The sequence below is a fragment of the Oncorhynchus clarkii genome, chromosome 6 (assembly GCF_045791955.1).
Source record: "Oncorhynchus clarkii lewisi isolate Uvic-CL-2024 chromosome 6, UVic_Ocla_1.0, whole genome shotgun sequence".
In the NCBI taxonomy this organism is placed as follows: domain Eukaryota; kingdom Metazoa; phylum Chordata; class Actinopteri; order Salmoniformes; family Salmonidae; genus Oncorhynchus; species Oncorhynchus clarkii.
The window spans coordinates 38,376,608-38,399,155 of record NC_092152.1 but is presented as its reverse complement, the minus strand read 5'-3'; the positions used below and the strand labels follow the sequence as shown (position 1 = coordinate 38,399,155).

General features: G+C 39.7%; 1 protein-coding gene across 3 annotated transcripts in view; it reads left to right on the top strand.

The window, feature by feature from the left end:
* Positions 1-22,548, top strand: part of LOC139411103 (netrin receptor UNC5D-like) — a 216,910-nt gene that overhangs the window by 7,557 nt on the left and 186,805 nt on the right. The gene's annotated exons all lie outside the window — the stretch shown is intronic.

Genomic DNA, 22,548 nt, shown 5'->3' with positions numbered 1-22,548 from the left:
AAGTGTTTAAAGTGGATAACTAGCTTCAAATTACACCCCAGATGGTGTTACTGTGAGTGAGCTCTTTCTCTCACTCTCACCGACAACTTGGACAAATCAATATAGGCATTGCCTGAAAGGAAGAAAAAAAAACAGCATTGTTTTGAATTCCATTAGCCAATTCCCGTGTCATGATGGACTTATCTTCAGTATAAACACGTTGAGATCTTGGTACTAGAAAGTTCTATCTGCAAAAATATAATATTTGGCTTTAAAGTTCCGAACCCTCATTAGTTTGAATGGTGTCAGCAATTTTTTACCTTTTTACCTATTATTTGAACTTAACTACATTAATTTGTGGTATTTAGAGGACTGTATTGGTAGGGAACATTGAAAAGAACAAGTCAATAACTCCATTTTTGACAGAGAACCTTATAGTCCCAAGCTCTCAAAATTGTTCACTCGTTGCCTACTGCACCCACCTAACTAAGAGCTGCTTGAATACGTGTGTACAAAACCTTTCCTCGATGCTCTAATGCTGAACAACAGAAAAGTGCTTAAATTCAAGAGACCGTTTGAAAGTATATTAAGTGTTAACAGACAGTGGAAATATGGAGGGGAGAGCGGAGCATCATAGAGGAGAGTGGGCACTTGATGACTGGGCGGGGGAATATTATTTTCTGGGAGCCTGAGAAATGCGGCCGCTCTAGGGACTAATTAAAGCAAGGTCTAAAGTGCTTGCAGCTTGTAACCCAGTGCTTGTATGACTCCTTTATGTTATGCAGTTCAGAGACAGAACCAACACTGCAGCGTCTCTGAAAGAGATCATGGTCTTTTGTTCATGTCTCTACTGAATCTGTCCACACCCTAGTTGTCTAGCCCCCAGTTAGCTTCTCTGTGTAGTGAGAAATGGTCACTGGTAAGTTGTCACTTGTCATAGTAAGGACAAAAAACTCCACAGAATCACAAAGTTGCAGTCATGTGTTCCCTTCTTCACATGCATATTTTCTTTTTCCAAGCATGAAATAATCCTACTTTGTACTAAAGAACAATTACTTCCAAGAGGCCATGCTTAACACAGGGCAGGCACCCTAGTACCCATTTGCAAATCTTCCTTGGTTAATACCATTGCCTAATTTGTCAGTGACCTTAAAGTGAAATTATGCAAATATTCATTTAAAATGAGGAAAATAATTACAATTGTAACTCCAAGGTAACTGATTAGATTATTGTTTTGTAAATATATATATCCTGAACAAAAATATAAACACAACATGTTAATTGTTGGTCTCATGTTTCATGAGCTGAAATAAAATATCCCAGAAATGTTCCATACGCCCAAAATTGTATCTCTCAAATGTTGTGTAAAAAGATGTTTACATCCCTGCACCTTATGCTGGGGACAATAAAAGGCCACTCTAAAATGTTGCAGTTCGTCACACAACACAATGCTACAGTTTTGAAGGACCGTGCAATTGACATGCTGACTGCACGGATGTCCACCAGAGCTGTTGCCAGAGAATTTAATGTTCATCTCTCTACCATAAGCCACCTCCAATGTCCTTTGGCAGTACGTCCAACCGGCCTCACAACTGCAGACCAGGTGTAGCCATGCCAGCCCAGGATCTCCACATCCAGCTTTTTCACCTGTGGGATCGTCTGAGCCCAGCCAGCTGTACAGCTGATTAAACTGTGGTTTGCACAACCAAACTGTCAGAAACATTCTCAGGGAAGCTCATCTCCATGCTCATTGTCCTCACCAGGGTCTTGACTTGACTGCAGTTCGCCGTCGTAAACGACTTCAGTGGGCTAATGCTCACCTTCGATGGCCACTGTCACACTGGAGAAGTCTGCTCTTTTTTTTAAGGTGTCTGTGACCAACATGCATATCTGTATTCCCAGTCATGTGAAATCCATAGATTAGGGCCTCATTCATTTATTTAAATTGTCTGATTTCCTTATATGAACTGTATAAAATTATTGCATGTTGCGTTTTATATTTTTGTTCAGTGTAGTTTTCAGAGTTAAATGAGTCTTGAGTATGCCAACCAGATCTGCAAAAAGAAACAGAACGGGTCAGTTTTTAACAAAAAATTTTACAATTATGTTATGTTAACTGTTAGCCACATTACTTTGGAACAGTTTGCTCATAAGAAATGTTTGAATAGTTTGCTAATACAAATCTTTGTTTGAATAAGAACCTTTCTAATAGTATACTAATACAAATCTTTATTTGCTAAAAATTGTCTTCGTATTCACCCTGGAAGCAGATGGCACTGTGTGTGTCATGCGGGTTGTTTAGTGTTGGGTGGTTTATGGTTTACCTGTTATAATTTTATCCGAATTGGCACAGTTTTGTTTTCCTCACACATTTTGCGGAAATAATTTTGTATGAATCATTTGCCACTGCGATTGTTTTTGTGATAGAGCGGGTGTCTAACACACTGATTTGACCATGTTGTCCAAATATGGAGGTGACTGGAAAACTTTACTATATCAGTATTTACAGATGGTCTTCACCAGATGTGCTTTTTACAAGAGTTGTTACGATAGCATCCTCTTTAGCAAAATGCCAAGCAGCCATAACACCTACTCGGCACACACACACACTTCTGTAAGAATGTTTACATCGTTATGAAAAACCCTTGCTAACAAAAGTTATGTTTAATTAGCATGAACATAATGTTTCTTTGTCCCTCAGAACAAAAGACTGCTGATTGGAGAGGTTGAAAGTGGTCTATTTATCAGAAATAGAAAATGTACCTGTCCAAAGGTTCTCTCAAGGGCTCACTTCAATCCAACATACAATGCAGTATTTACGCTGTAGCATTTACGCCATGTTTCTTACGCAACAGGCCGTGGGCGGGGGGGCAGTATCAAATTTGTTATTGCACAACCACTTCTAAGGCAGATCTCTGATTTGAATCCTGCCATGAGCCTTCATGTAGTTACAGGTATGTCAGTTGAAAAGAAAGCCAATATCTTTCATTCTGTCAGAGAAAATTCAATATTATTATCGAAATACATGTCATGTTGATTTATGGGTGAATTGCTGAAATGTATATTTGACTATCTCAAACAAATGGCCTTTTGATAGTGAGGTTCCTCAGTAAAGTGTGGGCTGTCCTTTGAACCTGTTAGTTCTATTCTATTGACCAGTGTTGAGGGTACAATATTGAGTTGGATGACCTAGAAATGATTTTTTCTTTCAGTAATACAACTGAAATCCACAGCTCTGTAGTGGTTAGGGAGTATTATGTCCACTAGCTTTCAAATTAAGGACCCTAACATACTATAAAGTTAATCTATGCTAATTCACCTCTATTGTTTGCCATTCTATTCACAGTAACAGTTACAAGTATTGATTTTGAATGAGCATGGTGTGAAACTAAAGGTTTTACATGGTGTTAATTATTGGACATTTTTATATATGGGGCACTGAAATGTGTAGTTAAAGTGCGGAGAGCAGCGCTTCACTCTTCAGTGAGGATGGATGAACGGACAGTGTCATAGTGAGCTGGCCCCAATGGTGACCTATTACGTACCTAGTACACAATCTCCATCCTCAGTCAGTCCACCAGAATAGGGTTAGGCATGAGTAATGGAGTACTCGAACTGACGTCATAGCTCGATCTTTGACCAGAGATCACATTTTTTTCTGGAAAACTATTTGGTGGAATGTGCTTTGACATTTTTCTTGAAGACGACGTTAATTTACTTTGACTCTTGTGTTCCATTTGTACATGTGCAAAAATCATGCGAGTACTCTAAACAGTCCAAAAATGTCAAATGCCCATCCCTAATCCAAAATGACACCCTATTACAGGGATCATCATCTAGATTCAGCCGCAGGCATTTTTTTTTTCTTGAGCGGATGGTCCGGAACATAATTACAAATAGTTTTATTAGTATGTAAGGGATACGCGTGGTATACTGTACATCGTCCAACACAGTGCTTCGTTGCAGGTTCATGCTTGACAATGCAACAATAAGAAACATTTTAAGATAAAAATACAAACATAAAATAAATGGCTCAGTAGAGTAGAATAATACATTTGAGCACAAGTATAATACAGGAAGGCACAATTTATAGTCAGTGTATAAATTGAGCAGTATAACGAGTCTGGTAGCAGCGTGTGTGTGTGTGTGTGTGTGTGTGTGTGTGTGTGCGCATGAGTGAGTGCATGTGTGCTAAGGTGCAGAGAATCAGAGCAGGTGGTTAGTCTAGTTCAAGTGTTCAGCAGTCTAATGGCTTGAAGATAGAAACTGTCTCAGACAGTTGGTGTCAGACTTCATGCTCCGATGCCGTCTGCCCGATAGTAAGGCAGTGAACAGCTCGTGACTGGGGTGTGTTGGGTCCTTGATGATGCTACGTGCCTTTTTAACAAGCCCTAACAGATATATTTAACTGAAACATAATAATTTCAAACCTTGCTTACATTTGTATACAATCACGTGCCTCTCTATTACGCTTGGAAATACTTGGGAACAGATTTCCAGAATTAAAATCACTTGTAGCTGATTTTCCCGTGGGTTATCCTACAAAGCAAGCTAGGTTTAATCAGGGTTTTCTAAAGCTAACAAGCTTCAGTTATCTACACATTCCAGCTCAGGCTTCATCCGTACTGCGTTGGTGGATATTGCTTGTCTGCCTGCCGCTAACACTAGCAGGCTTGTAACTGAGCATGCATGTCACACATGGCTAGTCGAACACTAGACTCTACATTGAAACCATGCTGAAACATCAATCCATGGCGAGTCAGTGCCACATTTTTATTTGTGCTGAAATCAAAATGACTGAAGATTTATCTTGCAAATTCAGCGGCCTATGGTCTGAAATAGGCTTTTAGAAGTGCCACAAGCACCTTTTTATTTTGGACTCCTATCGATAAAATAATTGTGTTAAAGATGCACTATGCAGAAATCACGCTGCCATTTCCTGGTTGCTAAAATTATAATAGTTTGCCTAATTTTAGTTTGTGACAAAACAAGATGTCATTCTGTAGAGAATCACTGTACCATCTGAACCGCTGCGAAATATACAGGTCAAATAGGGGAGAGGCGTTGTGCCGCGAGGTGTTGCTTTATCTCTTTTTTGGAACCAGGTTTGCTGTTTATTTGAGCAATATAAGATTTAAGGAAGTTCCAAAATGTGCTGCTCTGTTCTGGGCCAGCTGCAGTTTAACTAGGTCTTTCCTTGCAGCACTGGACCACATGACTGGACAGTAATCAAGATTAGACAAAACTAGAGCCTGCAGAACTTGCTTTTTGGAGTGTGGTGTCAAAAAAGCAAAGCATCTCTTTATTACGGCCAGACCTCTCCCCTTCTTTACAACCATTGAATCTATATGTTTTGACAATGACAGTTTACAATCTAAGGTAACGGCAAGTAATTTAGTCACCTCAACTTGTTCAACAGCCACACCATTCATTACCAGATTCAGGTCTAGAACTTAAGGAATGATTAGTACTAAACACAATGCTCTTAGTTTTAGAGATGTTCAGGACCAGTTTATTACTGGCCACCCATTCCAAAACAGACTGCAAATCTTTGTTAACCTCTTCATCCTACCCCCTCCTTTTTCGAACATTCTGTTAAAAATCGCGCAACTTTTCAGCGTCCTGCTACTCATGCCAGGAATATAGTATATGCATATGATTAGTATGTGTGGATAGAAAACACTCTGAAGTTTCTAAAACTGGTTAAATCACGGCTGTGACTATAACAGATCGTGTGTTTCATCGAAAAGCGCAAGAAAAACTGCTCTCTGAAAGCTAAAAATAATTTCCATGCGTCACTTTCATGGGTTGTTAAAAGGGCACAAAATTAATTCCACACGATGTCGCCATTGTCGTCATTTTCCGGGAAGTTTTTTGTTGGTAAATCCAACTAACTGGATTCAATTTCTTCCGGTCTCCGCCAGGATGTTTTGAAATGCACATTTTCAGCCATTGATTTGAAGACGAGGAGCTATTGAATACACATCGCCCTGTAATCATTTTGATAGATTATAAACGTTTACTAATACCTAAAGTTGGATTACAAAAGTATTTCGAAGTGTTTTGTGAAAGTTTATCGTCGACTTTTTTAATTAAAAAAAATGATGCTGCGTTTTAAAACAATGTTTTTTTCTGAATTACAAAGCTTCCATAGAAAGCTATTTTGGGTATATATGGACCGATTTAATCGAAAAAAAGACCCAATAGTGATGTTTATGGGGCATATAGGAGTGCCAAGAAAGAAGCTCGTCAAAGGTAATGAATGTTTTATATTTTATTTCTGCGTTTTGTGTAGCGCCGGCTACGCTAAATCTTTGTTTACGTCGCATTCAGGCATTTTGGGGTGTTGCATGCTATCAGATAATAGCTTCTCATGCTTTCGCCGAAAAGCATTTTAGAAATCTGACTTGTTGGCTAGATCACAACGAGTGTAGCTTTAATTCAATACCCTGCATGTGTATTTTGATGAACGTTTAAGTTTTAACGAGTACATTTAGCATTTAGCGTAGCGCATTTGCATTTCCAGGTGCCTACTTGAGACATCTGCGTCTCAAGTAGGAGCAAGAAGTTAAGGGTTTCAGTGACTTAATTAGCTGTGGTTGCTGATGCGTATATGGTTGAATCATCAGCATACATGGGCACACATGCTTTGTTTAATGCCAGTGGCAGGTCATTGGTAAAAATAGAAAAGAGTAGAGGGCCTAGAGAGCTGCCCTGCGGTACACCACACTTTACATTTTTGACATTAGAGAAGCTTCCATTAAAGAAAACCTTCTGAGTTATATTCGATAGATGGCTCTGAATCCACGATATGGCAGAGTTTGAAAAGCCATAACAACAACAACAACAACAGGTTGTGGTCAGGCTATGGTCAATATTACCAAAAGCTGCACTGAAATCTAACAGTACAGCTCCCACAATCTTCTTATTTCTTTCAACCATCAGTCATTTGTGTCAGTGCCCTTCTCTATAAGCATGCTAAAAGTCTGTTGTTAATTTGTTTACATAGAAATAGCATTGTATTTGTTCAAACACAATTTTCTCCAACAGTTTGCTAAGAGCTGGCAGCAAGCTTATAGGTCTGTTGTTAGAACCAGTGAAGGCTGCTTTACCACTCTTGGGTAGCGGAATTACTTTGGCTTCCCTCCAGGCCTGAGTACAAAGACTTTTCTCTAGGCTCAGATTAAAAAAATATGACAGATAGGAGTGGCTATAGAGTCAGCTACCATCCTCAGTAGCTTTCCATCTAAGTTGTCAATGCCAGGAGGTTTGTCATTATTGATCGATAACAATAATGTTTCCACCTTTCCCACACTAACTATACTTTTCTTTCATTATTTGTTGTTTTATGCATGAATACAATTGCTCACTGTTGGCATTTCCTGCCCAAGTTTACCCAATTTGCCAATGAAATAATCATTAAAATAGTTGGCAACGTCAAATGGTTTTGTGATGAATAAGCCAGTTTTTTTTCTGCCCATAGTTTAATTTAAAGTACTCAAGTCCCCCCCCCCCCCCCCCCATTCTTTATATCATGGATATTGGCTTCATAATACAGTTTCTTCTTCTTTTTGTTTAGTTTAGTCACACATTTTCTCAATTTTCAGTAAATAAGCCAGTCAGATGTACAGCCAGACTTATTAGCCACTCCTTTTGCCCCATCTCCTTCAACCGTACAGTTTTTCAATTCCTCATCAATCCATGGATCCTTAACAGTTCTAACAGTCAGTTTCTTAACAGGTGCGTCTTTATCAATAATTGGAAGAAGCAATTTCATAAATTCATCAAGTGCTGCATCTGGATGCTCCTCATTAATCACATCAGACCAACAAATATGTTTGAAACTGGTGTACAAAACCGGAAGTAAAAGACACAAAAACTACATTTTAACGATGTTAAGCATAGAAATAGCGCACGTAGAACAGATCTACCACTTATTATAGATACTTTCAATGAGAATGAAAGAACTAAAACTCACATTTCTATGTGAATTGGGTCAGGTCGCCAAAAAAGTTATAAATTGTAGCTTTAAGTCATACAAAAGTGTTACTGTGCGTGAAGTTTAAAATGTATTCTATTATTACTAAATGTGTAATGTGATATATTTTACCATCACTATTTTTTTATTTACAAAAATGTAGTAATAGAATAGGGGGTGTGATGACACAATTTTTGCAAGAGGGAGGGAATCTTATTTAATTGGTCCTCAACTCGTGGCTATGTCATTTCATTCAGGGTAAGTGGATTTAGCCGTGAGTTAGCCTGCCCCAGAGCAGGTTAGTTCTGAAGGATTCGTTGCCAGAAATCTGCTCCTTTTTCTTCTCTTTTCCCAACGCACTAGACGATCCAGATCAGCCCAAACAGTTCGAGCTTCTACTTTTAAAAATCCATCTCTCCAGAAATAAGTCCCTCACTGTTGCTGCTTGTTATAGACCCCCCTCTGCTCCCAGCTGTGCCCTGGACACCATATGTGAATTGATTGCCCCCCATCTATCACCAGAGTTCGTACTGTTAGGTGACCTAAACTGGGATATGCTTAACACCCCAGCCGTCCTACAATCTAAGCTAGATGCCCTCAATCTCACACAAATGATCAAGGAACCTACCAGGTACAACCCCAAGTCTGTAAACATGGGCACCCTCATAGATATCATCCTGACCAACTTGCCCTCTAAATACAACTCTGCTGTTTTCAACCAGGATCTCAGCGATCACTGCCTCATTGCCTGTGTCTGTTATGGGTCCACTGTCAAATGCTCCCTAAAACAGTTCTGCGAGCAGGCCTTTCCAATTGACCTGGCACGGGTATCAACCTCATCCCGTCAGTAGAGGATGCCTGGTTGTTCTTTAAAAGTTCTTTCCTCACCATCTTAAATAAGCATGCCCCTTTCAAAAATGTTTGAACTAAGAACAGATATAGCTCTTGGTTCACTCCAGACTTGACTGCCCTTGACCAGCACAAAAACATCCTGTGGCATACTGCACTAGCTTCGAATACTTCCCGCGATATGCAACTTTTCAGGGAAGTCAGGAACCAATATACACAGTCAGTTAGGAAAGCAAAGGCTAGCTTTTTCAAACAGAAATTTGCATCCTGCAGCACTAATTCCAAAAAGTTTTTGGGTACTGTAAAGTCCATGGAGAATAAGAGCACCTCTTCCCAGCTACCCACTGCACTGAGGCTAGGAAACACTGATAAATCCACAATAATCGATAATTTCAGTAAGCATTTCTCTACGGCTGGCCATGCACTCCACCTGGCTACCCCAGCCTCGGCCAACTGCTCTGCACCCCCATCAACGCAGACGACACCCTTTTCTGTATACTCCTGGCCCTTCTTTGGACACTGTGTTAACCTGTTGCGACGACCAAACCCGGATCCGGGATTCTATTTATAGACCTAAGCTCATTACCATAACGCAACGTTAACTATTCATGAAAATCGCAAATGAAATGAAATAAATATGCTAGCTCTCAAGCTTAGCCTTTTGTTAACAACACTGTCATCTCAGATTTTCAAAATATGCTTTTCAACCATAGGAAAACAATCATTTGTGTAACAGTAGCTAGCTAGCGTAGCATTTAGCGTTAGCATTAGCGTTAGCATTAGCGTTAGCATTTAGCAGGCAACTATCACAAAAACAAGTAAAGCCTTCAAATAAAATAACTTACCTTTGAAGAACTTCTGATGTTTTCAATGAGGAGACTCTCAGTTAGATAGCAGATGCTCCGTTTTTCCAAAAAGATTCCTTGTGTATTAGAAATAGCTCCGTTTTGTACATCACATTTGGCTACCAAAAAAAAAAAAAAAAAAAAAAAAAAAAAAAACGAAAATTCAGCCCTCAAAACGCAAACTTTTTTCCAAATTAACTCCATAATATCGACTGAAACATGGCAAACGTGGTTTAGAATCAATCCTCAAGGTGTTTTTCCACATATCTCTTCAATGATATATCCTTCGTGGAAGCCTGGTTTCTCCTTGCTCTCAAATGGAAAAATAATTGCACCTGGCTTTACGCTCCAATTTCGACGCAGGGACACCAGGCGGACACTTGGAAAATGTAGTCTCTTATGGTCAATCTTCCAATGATATGCCTACAAATACGTCACAATGCTGCTAACACTTTGGGGGAACGACAGAAAGTGTAGGCTCATTCCTTGCGCAATCACAGCCATATAAGGAGACAATGGAAAACAGAGCTTCAGAAATTCTGCTCATTTCCTGGTTGATGCATCATCTTGGTTTCGCCTGTAGAATGAGTTCTGGGGCACTTACAGACAATATCTTTGCAGATTCTGAAACTTCAGAGTGTTTTCTTTCAAAAACTGTCAAGAATATGCATAGTCGAGCATCTTTTCGTGACAAAATATCGCGCTTAAAACGGGAACGTTTTTTATCCAAAAATGAAATAGCGCCCCTAGAGATCAAAGAGGTTAACAAACTTCCAAATGAGCTTCAATGCCGTACAACACTCCTTCCGTGGCCTCCAACTGCTCTTACATGCTAATAAAACTAAATGCATGCTCTTCGACCTATCGCTGCCTGCACCCGCCGCCCGACTAGCATCACTACTCTGGACGGTTCTGACTTAAATGTGGACTCTCTGGCTAGACTGTAAACTCTCCTTCCAGACTCATATTATGCATCTCCAATCCAAAATTTAGTCTAGAATCGGCTTCCTATTTCACATCAAAGCCTCCTTCCTTCATGCTGCCAAACATACCCTCGTAAAACTGACTATCCTACCGATCCTTGACTTCGGCGATGTCATTTACAAAAAGCCTCCAACGCTCTACTCAGCAAATTGGATGCAGTATATCACAGTGCCATCCGTTTTGTCACCGAAGCCCCATATACTACCCACCACTGCAACCTGTATGCTCCTTTTGGCTGGTCCTCGCTACATGTTCATCGCCAAACCCACTGGCTCCAGGTCATCTGTAAGTTTTTGCTAGGTAAAGCTCCGCCTTATCTCAGCTCACTGGTCACCATAGCAACACCCACCTGTAGCACGTGCTCCAGCAGGTATATTTCACTGGTCATCCCCAAAGCCAACACCTCTTTTGGCCGCCTTTCCTTCCAGTTCTCTGCTGCCAATGACTGGAAGGAATTGCAAAAATCACTGAAGTTGGAGAATCATATGTCCCTCACTAAATTTAAGCATCAGCTGTCAGAGCAGCTTACCGATCGCTGCAGCTGTACACAGCCCGTCTAAATAAACCATCCAACCACCTACCTACCTCATCCCCATATTTGTTTTTGTTTTTCTGCTCTTTTGTACACCAGTATTTCTATTTGCACATCCTCACCTGCACATCTATCACTCCAGTGTTAATTGCTAACTTGTAATTACTTCACCACTATGGCCTATTTATTGCCTTACCTCCTTACTTCATTTGCACACACTGTATACAGATTTTTCTATTGTGTTATTTGCTGTATGTTTGTTTATCCCATGTGTGACTGTGCTGTTGTTTTTGTTGCACTGCTTTGCTTTATCTTGGCCATGTCGCAGTTGTAAATGAGAACTTGTTCTCAACTAACCTACCTGGTTAAATAAAGGTGAAATAAATACAAATATTTAAAAAAATATATATTCTGCCACTATTTTCTTATTGGCTTGGCCTTAGGCATATATCACGGTCGCAAGGCATATGAACTAACAGGGTACAGAGCAAACAATGCAATTATCACATCACAGGTTGTAATATGGCATTTGTTTTCTGGCTTGGCATACCCAGTGATTTTACCCACGCTTTGCTACAAGTCAGTCTGGTCTTTTCACTGTTTCTTTAGCCTCTTCATCTGAGGCCCGGGGGTCAGCTGTTCAAACATGTCCTCTGATGATCCATCGAGCAAATTCAGTGGGAGAGAACAGAGCAGAACAGTCAGTGCTGTAGGACAAGTTGTGATAAATAGAGTGTAGAAACACAGCCATAGCACACTCTAGCCTGGCGGACCAAGCAGTTTCTATAATGGGTCCATGGTAGCTATTCAGACCTTATTGGACTATTCATTCCATTATTTCCCACTTGGCAAAAACTGGTTGAATCAATGTAATTTCCATATAATTTCAACCAAAAAATGTAATGTGATGACTTTGAATCAATGTGGAAAACTGATTGGAAAGGAGTTAGTTGACAACTCAACCATATGTTGAACTGACGACTGTGCCCAGGTGGGTTATGAAAAGCCCAATACTGTGAGTGTTCTCTGGTCCTCTGTCTTAGAAACACACTTGACTGCCCAGCTATGCCACAGAAAAGCTAGCAATTTGGTGGCATAGTTGGAGGCATTTCAAGCCGAGGAGTGAGCTTTTCATTCCGACTTGGTTACATATAGAGGCTGCTGAGATGAAACTAGTTCAGAGAGAAGAACTGCCAAGGACAACGGGGGTTCAGTCTGGATATTGGGTTATTTGATCAATGCAGCAGTATCCATTTTGATAAGTGATTCTATGTAAATTAGACTTGGAGAGCATTCTACTATTCATCTTCCAGCATTAGAGTTCTACAATGTGCACCACCAGATTTTGACTGATGTGGAAGTATGAAGATTGATGCATAGCTGATCAGTTTGAGCATGCTGTCAAATTTAAATGGCATATGAACCGACTGTTTTGATCCGTTATTCACGTAGAACCAAATCCCAGTTAGCCCATATTCTTTTGTTTCACCCTGGAATTTTGCTTCAGTTCTATGTCAGCTGTTGAATTTGTTTTAATATTACTATGTTCTATAGACACCGTCATCTTGATTGTAAACTTTTCCTGACTTGCAATTTCTTGACTGCTTATCTGTTTTATGTCCTCTATCTCCTTGTGGCAGTCTGTTCCCACCCTCCCTACCGTACCCTCCCTTTTCATATAAGCTCACTCACTGTGAGTTTGAACTGAATTGATGAATGATCAGAGTACGCCTCAAGGGTGCTGGCTACAGTGAAACTGAGTAATACAAAAACACATTTAAAAACTGTCACAGGGGTGGAAGCATCAGGCATCAGTTTACAAGGAGCAGAGACGGATTCGGCATATTTCAAGCCACGGTTTTGGACAGGATAATGAGGCAGACGGTACATGTGGTGAAGACTTGGGACAGCTGCAGTTAAGTCCTCACCGCTCCTCAGCCAGATGTCAAAAGCATTATGATACAACACCTGAAGAGGTACATCTCCCACCATATCCTGATGATGCCATGGCTCTTGGTTAGAGGGCTCTCAAAGTCTCATGGTTGAATGTCTAGGAGGGTTAACTGTTGCGTTTGTCTACGCTATACCTATATGAGGACCCTTTTCTGTTTCTTGTGTTTTATTTTGCGATCAAGTTTTCATTCAGTGTAGTTACAGACTTCTTTTGTTAGGCCTTTTAATGAGCATGTGTAGGAGGTGGATAACAGTAGACTTTGATCTGTGGTGGCGTTTATTGATTTTCCTCTGACTCAGTCAGCATTTATGAAAACGGCATTGTACTCCAAGCTGAGTGACTTTTGGTTTGTTATTTCCCTGAAGGCATCCTCTTGAATGTTTCCCTTTAAAATACTGTTTTTGTTCTTAAATACCTCTTGAGGGTCAGCTCCATTGTGGTTCCCACAAACCTCACATTTTAAGATCATGATATATTCATCTCGCCCTTTCAGGTCACGCTGCAGCTTTGTTGGTTTTATTCCGTACCCACACGCCACACGCCAAGATCATATCGTTTTTTTGAAGCTGTAGTAAGCATTGTATGGAAATATTCACATTTCTAAATTGTATCCGACTGAGCTATACTTGTCCTTTGCGTGCAATGAAGTAGCCTAGTGTCGGCCCGAGGCGGTAGGCATCCAAGCTCACAGTGATTTAATGTCATGTTCTTAGTGGAAGGACACACACTGAGATAAGAGCCATCTTCTATTTTATAGGAGTCCATTCTGCCCTCTTAAATATCCCAGGGCATGTGAGACCCATCCACTTCCTCCCTGAAAAAAGCTATCCCTCATGGAGGGAGCAGAAATCACCTCCTAACAGTAAAAAGCTTTTAACGTCACCCCTCTTGCCATGCCAAGAATGCACCCTGCCATGTTTCTGATCTGAGGGCATAGGGACCGGTGCCGTAGCCTTACTGTACTGTATGAACTCATCGGTGCTGTTGCCATTTATGTAATGAACACATCAACATCAATAATGCAGTCATGTGATTAACAGGTCATAATGTGTTGTGAAAATATAGCTAGCTATCAATAAGCTCTTATGCAAATGTTCATTTAGAATCAAGTATAATTAATGGAAGATCATTGATTGTTGTACATTCCAAATCCAACTGATGATGAGTAGGCACTGTGATATATTTACACAGCAACTGATTTAGCTACAGGTTATGAGAGTGATGTGCAATGCTGCACACTTCACTGCATAAATACAAACTGGGATCCAGACATTAATCTGATGGAGTACTGAGGGGGAACAAAATCTCTATATTTTCTAAGCTGATTTACACTGACAATATAGTATTATTACTAGAACAACATGTATACTGTAGCAGACTATACATTTTCAGAGATTTCTGTTGATCCATTGGCAACGGAGGATATCATACAGTTGTTGGACGCATGTGTTGCACAATACAAGTCTACATTTAGAATTGCAGGAGCATCCAAACTGACTAAGAAAAAAAGAAGACGACAAGTAATCTATCAGCACCTTGAGGAATGAGCAGTCCTTGGGGGTGAATGTGAAACAGAAAGGTAATTGCAGACAATGGAGGAAAGCATAGACCAGTGTAGAATTTTGCAGCACTTCAATGGCCTTCTAGATGAATTCTCAGCTCGGCTTTGACTGTTTATCTGCCGCGGGAAAATTAATGCACACGTAAATGGAATGGAATTAGACTGGCGTTTACTCTTTCATTTTATATGTTTAAATTCAAGTTTTTGTTTTTTACTCGTATGCATTAATTTCCTGAACATTGGAGATGAACTGTAACTATATAATTAGAATACAAAGAATCACAATTCGTGGGTCAGTGGTTTTACAGTTGGACCAGTGTACCTATGTGTTCATGGAAACCCAACACATAGCCTACCTTTGACAGCAGTCCCTGTGCTCTGTGATGTGTGCATATTAAATGTTCCTTATCGTTTTCTTGTATGTTGTTGAAGAATAACAGTGAGCTTTTATCTCAATCACTTTGTCCACCTTCCTACTGAAAGAAATATAAATCTCCATCATACGATTAGGTGAAAATCATAAAAAAATCCCTAACATTCGTATGAGCACCTCATTATTTTAATGGCAGATGTAAGATGTAATGGCTGGGAGGTCAATACTGATAGTAAAAACTTAATTGTGATTGGTAGGCTGAATGAGAGGTCCTCTGGTCACTGTTAAGACTTGCAAGCCTTTATGATGCTTAGTGTACCACAGCTGGAATACATTGCCCCTCCACCACCCTAACTCCATTTTGTGAAACTTTACCATGTCTCAAATGGCACCCTATTCCCTATGTAGATAGCACTACTTTCCTCAATTCATTTTGGTGCCATCCCATGTGCTGGGATGACTGTTTTGCTGTTGCTGGTTGCCAAGGGTGACCTCACTATTCCTTATTGACCATTAGTTTGTTGTTGAGGAACCCTTTTAAGTAATCTTGGTTGTTCATGCCCCACTAGTAGTCTAATCCATGATCAGTTTAACTTGTTTGCTAGGAAATAAAAGCTTCCAACCGGTTCAATAGTATTGATGCATGACCTGTTTGCAATGGTTATTCTAACGAAGGTTGAGCAACACTGGTCCAAAACTAATTGCTTTGTCGGTCTTTAGTATGCTACACTAACCTGGGGTAATTTAACAGAGTGCACTGCAAAAGAGCTCTGACTATCTGGCTCAACCATTACCACTACTGACTGTCCCCAAGCAGGTCCTCTATTGATGGCTGTAGACCGTTAGCTCTGCACTCACTTGGAAGAAGAACATAATTGAATCTCCATTTGCAACCGGCTAAATCAATTGGAAACGGGGTTGCTTAAGAAATTGCCTTTAATGACATGGACATCCTCCCATTGTCAAGTTTTCCCAGAGGAGGGTGTGGTGGGAAAGAGTTTGGGTTTGATTTGTGTTACAGGTTATACCACAGAGAACAGTGTGATCTTTGATTAGAATCAAATTATCTTCATAAACGACAGTTTTATTTTATCATGATTTAGATTCCCTATTGACGAATTCTAAAGGCCCCTTCACTTTCATTAATAATTATCACAATCGGTACAGTAGATAGCTGCATCAGAAAGAAGAAAATGAGCAGTACATCTATAATGAGCCCATTATTACATGTTTACAAACCTAATTTCATTGGCTAAGTCGTAACAGTCAGACCGTGTGGCTCTGCGGTTTTTTAACTCTGTAGGACGCTGAAGACCTTCAACCTTGAAGTGGTAGTTTAACTCTAGGATAGTCATTATTTTAAATGGGTAGCCCTTTACACTCACAACCTGTATATGGGTTGAAAATGTCAGATTTGGTCACTGATAAGCCTATATATGAGGTCAGAGCTCAGGGTCTCCGCTTTACTGTGCTCTATTTTGGGACACAGACGTTCTAAATGTGAGCACCAATCAGAATAACATGATTATTGGGCTACTTTTGCAAATGTTTTGGTCTGAGAGCGGGGAATCCAAATGTGCACTTCACAATTCCATATTACAAAACTCCTGTCATTTACACTATCAATGTTTATGAACGCTATGTTTGATGTACAGTTACAAGGATGACATGGCTTCATACTCTGGCTTGTTCTAAACCGAATGTACCTATATTTGCCGCGGAACACGCACCTGAATGCATTCATGAATCCATTCAATGCTCACCAAAATTACCATCTGTTTCTCTGATGTGCCTTGCACTGTACGCATTGTACAATTTAGCTAGTCATGTTGGCAATAGAATAAGCTTTCAAATGATGCCCACCTGACCCAGATTGCGATTTATAATGGACCGTTTTTGGATTGTGTAAACAACAACAGTAATTGTGTAAAGGCAGGGATGCAGGGCTGTGTTCCAAACAAAACAACTACAAATGTGCTTGCTCTTGTTCCTCAACGCCACAGCTAGGAGACCTGAAAAAAAAAAAAAACTTTATTTTGAGTCATAAAAGTGCATTGGAAATATTTTGGAACTGTGCTCACTTTGAGAGGTGTTTCGGCCACTTGGAGTCACCAGTTAGTCCTCTCACTCAAACCTTGTCATTTATTTTGTCTTTGTGTTTCACCCACCCCACATTTTTCCATTAATATTCTTATTACGTTACTGAATGTGTCCACAGTATTTTAAGATTTCGCTATCGACAAATGCTGTGAAACGTACAGTAAATGTCAAATGCACATAAAATCCACAGCATAATGTTTGACTTCAGTCTTGTGTCAGGTGAACTGTTGTGTCCTCACCTTTTGGTCTGATCACTTCCCCATAATCGCCAAACTGTTCCCCTTTAATTGCTACCATGGTTATGCATGTGCTTTTCATTTTTCTTCTGTTAAGGACAAATTGAAATGTTTCAATCTATATATGCCAATTCCCATAAGTCTAAAGGGTTAAATGAACTATTAATGAAAGATGAATGCCCTGAGAACATCATTTATAGAGTGGATGTTACAGTTAATGTGACAATTGTATATTTTATTAAAGTTAAGATGGAAAGGAAAGTGTCGTTTTACATGTATAGTTTTGAAGTGTTGAAAATGTGATAAATTACATTTCCCACTGTAGCTTTGAACTGTACTATTAGACTTTGTTAAATGTTATTTTCTTTAGGTTCTTAGTCAAAGGCTTCTCTTGAAGGCCATGTTTGTCATAATCAGTTATTTTCTTTTGAATGTACTCAACCTTACTTTTGGGAAAAGTTACAATCGTAAATGTCAGCATTAGAGCTGTGTGAATCCTCCATGTTCCTGTTCTGCGAAGAGATCTCATGTGTCTCTCTCTCTTGGCCCGATGCGACTTTAAGCAGTAATCACGTTTTAGTATCAGCATGGTTGGGATCCAAAACAAATGTAAACACAATCAAATGAGATTCTGATGGTCGTCTCAGAGGCGGACGAGGTGAAAAGTAATAATAAGAAATTATATCACTGGGGAGAACAAAGTGTTGTGATTACGTGTATTTCCACCGGCCTATTACTAGAGCACTGGGGGGAAAACGAGCGAGCGCTGAGCTTTCTGTTTTTGCAGCAGGGCGCAGGCCATCGCAAAAACCTCTGTTCGTTTTTTATTCATGGCGTGTCAGGAAAAACAGCCCGCTCCACTGCTGTCCTAGGAGAATTCTGGGATGATTTGAGCTGAATTCATTTGTGTAAAGGGAGGCCTTTCATGCTTATGCTTTGGAATCATGTCTGCTTTTTACATTTTGAAATGCATTGCCTTTAGAAAATGAAAGCTGTTACAACTAGTACATGACATTTCCAGACCCCCCCCCCCACCATTATCAAATTGTGTTCGCTGGTTGGCGAGAAGGAAATTGTATATTGCTACTTTTCTGCCTTCACCACTTTTTATACACAATTTGTATTCATACACCACTGGAATGGTCCTATTGAAAATGATGTGCATGTGTTTAGCCTCAATTCTAGGACTAACTATATTATCTTATTGTTCAGAGAATTGAACAGCTGTCAGTGTCACTGTATTCCCCTAGACAAACAGTCATGTTTGGGATATGCTATCTTTAAAGGAGAAAGGTAGGTGTTAGGTGAGTGAATTTAACACAAACTCTGTTGCTGATATTTCGATCACCACAGAATTCACTTTGCACATCATGCAGCAAATGGAAGGGTAGGCTAACAGTAGCCTATAGACATGACAGTTGTACAACATAGTCACAACATTGTTTGATTGTAGAGGCAACATTAAGTGGAAGAGACAGCTGAGGTAGATTGAGCTATCAGTCTCTGTGTTTTCCATACTGTATATCCCTCTGACCCTCCTCACCCCCATTTCTTCTGGTGTTTTGGTTTTAGCAGGGAGTCTGCAAAGAACAGTATGTCAAAGAAGAGCAGTAAGGTTGGTGAATAAAATGACCTATGGAAATCAATTTTCATCTATGCATCTTCCCGCGCTCAAGTGATATTTGATCCTTTATTTAGTCCTTATTTATTCTTGCACAGTTCTTGAAGCTGTACTCTAGTAAGTTGTTTTTGCGACGTTATCTTTGACTGCGGAGAGGCTTGCTGCTTGTTGCCACAGCAACTATTGAATTTAACGGTGTTGTTGTCAAGATTAAGTTGATAAGAAGGACTAATACTGCTTTGAAATTCCAGCTGTCTAAATGAATCATTCCTCTCGCATCTCATCATTCACTCAGAGATTGCCATCCAGATCAGAAACAATTAGATATGTAAAAGGCCCCACGAGCACTAATGTGAAGTTCATAGGAGCACTACAAATTTGGTGTCAAATGATTGCTAAGAGTATATTTATATATATTTTTTAATTAAGGCATATTTTTAGGGCAGCCCTCGACGTGACATGACACTTGGCTTTCAGGCCAAAGAGTTCAGTCTTGGTTTCATCAGACCAGATAATCTTGTTTCTCATGGTCTGAGAGTCTTTAGGTGCCTTTAGGCAAACTCCACGTGGGCTGTCATGCCTTTTACTGAGGAGTGGCTTCTATCTGGCCTGATAGGCCTGATTGGTGAAGTGCTGCAGAGATGGCTGTCCATCTGGAAGGTTCTCCCATCTCGACAGAGGAACTTTGGAGCTCTGTCAGAGTGACCATCGGGTTCTTGGTCACCTCCCTGACCAATGCCCTTCTCCCCCGATTTCCCAGTTTGGCCGAGCGGCCACCTATAGGACGAGTCCTATACTGCTTTTAAGAATGATGGAGGCCACTGTGTTCTTGGGAACCTTCCATGCTGCAGAAATGTTTTGGTACCCTTCCCCAGATCTGTGCCTTGACATAATCCTGTCTCGGAGTTCTACGGACAATTTCTTTCGACTTCATGGGTTTTTGCTCTGACATGCACTGTCAACTCTGTGGGACCTTATATAGACAGGTGTGTGCCTTTCCAAATCATGTCCAATCAGTTGAATTTAGCAGAGGTGGACTCCAATCAAGTTATAGCAACATCTCAAGGATGGTAAATGGAAATGGGATGCACCTGTGCTCAATTTTGAGTCTCATAGCAAAGGGCCTGAATACTTATGTAAAAAAGGTATTTCTGTTTTTGATTTTTTTATTCATTTGTGAAAACTTATTTTATAAATGTTAGAATAAGTCTAACATAACAAAATGTGAAAAAGTCAAGGGGTTTGAATACTTTCCTAATGCACTGCATATTCCATTTTGTGCGACTCCAGCGGTTGGTAGGGGAAAACAGCTGGTAGGGGAAAATGCTCAAGTGCCTATCGTGTCAGTGATGATATATACACACAAACACACAGCACCAGTCAAAAGTTTGGACACACCTACAAGGGTTTTTCTTTATTTTTACTATTTTCTACATTGCAGAATAATAGTTAAAACATCAAAACTATGAAATAACACATGGAATTACGTAGTAACCAAAAGGTGTTAAACAAATCAAACTGTTTTATATTTTAGATTCTTCAAAGTAGCAACCATTTGCCTTGATGACAGCTTTGCACACTATTGGCATTCTTTCAACCAGCTTCATGAGGTAGTCACCTGGAATGCATTTCAATTAACAATTGCGCCTTGTTAAAAGTAAATTTGTGGATTTTCTTTCCTGCTTAATGCGTTTGAGCCAATCAGTTTTGTTGTGACAAGGTAGAGGTGGTGTACAGAAGATGGCCCTATCAAATTGCAATTTGATTTCAGTTCATATTTAATTACTTAGCCTACCTTTTTTATGTAGTCCTTTTGATTCCTAACATACGGCTTCAACAAGCACTGTTGAGGTTACTGCCTTTTTTAAAGATTGTGTTCCACAATATAATAGAGCCAATTAATATTACAGTTTCAATAAATTAATCTTAAATGGCTTTTTTTTTTTTTTACTGACTTGAATATATAATGAACAAAAATATAAACCCAACATGTAAAGTGTTGGTCCCATGTTTCTTGAGCTGAAATAAAAGATCCCCAGAATGTGCACAAAAAGCTCTCTAATGTTGTGCACACATTTGTTTATGTAAGTAAGCATTTCTCCTTTTGTCTAGATACTCCATCCACCTGACAGGTGTGGCATATCAAGAAGCTGATTAAACAGTATGATCAATACACAGGTGGACCTTGTGCTGAGGACTATAAAAGGCCATTCTAAAATGTGTAATTTTGTCAGAACACAATGCCACGGATGTCTCAAGTTTTGAGGGAGCATGCAATTGGCATGCTGACTACAGGAATGTCCACCAGAACTGTTGCCAGATAATGTAATGTTATTTTCTCTACCATAAGCCACATCCAATGTTTTAGAGAATTTGCCAGTATGTCCAACTGGTCTCACAACTGCAGCCCAGGACTTCCACATTTGGCTTCTTCCCCTGCGGGATCGTCTGAGACAAGCCACCAGGGCAGCTGATGAAACTGAGGATTATTTCTGTCTGTAATAAAGCCCTTTTGTGGGGAAAAACATATTCTGATTGGCTGGGCCTGGCTCCCAAGTGGCTTGGCATTTGCCCTCCCAGGCTGCGCCCCTGCCCAGTCATGTGAAATCCATAGATTAGAGCCTAGAGAAATTATTTCAATTGACTGATTTCCTTATAACTACTGTAACTCAGTAAAATCGTTGAAATTGTTGCATGTAGCATTTTATATTTTTGTTCAGTATAGATGGGGAAATTTAGCTATTAGGAATTGTTATCCATGATGGTAACAATAAATTAGGCATTGTTGCACACTGTTGGTATATAAGTATATGTGCACATTTAGTGTGGGCCTTGTGTTCTAAAAATAGTTTATTTTGTATAATTTTTTTATCATGCGCATACTCGAACAGTAAAACAAATCAAATGCCATCATGCGCATACTCGAACAGTAAAACAAATCAAATGCCCATCCCTAACTGTACTGAACTCTATACTCTACTGTACTTTAATGTACTGTACTGAGCTATACTGTTCTCTACTCTACTCCACTGTCCTGTGCTGTACTGTACCCTACTGTGCTATACCTGTGATGTCCAAACTTAGGAATCATAGTCTATGATTGGTAGAGATTTGGTCCGGACCAACCAAATTTGTTTTTTTTTTGAGGCGGAGTTCATTAGAATAATAGCCAGTGTGTAGAATAATACTAAAACATGCATACATAACCATGAAGAAAATCACATTCCTAATTATACATTTCTGTATAGTACAGATCAGGGACCCACTTAACCGGGTCTTAATACACTGAATTTACTGTAGTTCAATAACCAAAATGTTTTTTCAAACTCTAAGTTTCATATCATAGCTAACACCCCATTCTTTCTGCAGACATCTTTGAATCTTAAGAGTTTTTGTTAAACGTGGTCACATTAAAAACTGAGGGAGATTTTACTGTTCGTCTAATACCAAACAATGCACTTGTTCTTTGAGTAAATGTGTTTTTGTAAAAAAGTCCTAGAGTTGTATGGTTTGTTTAACTTTACAATTTCAATGGT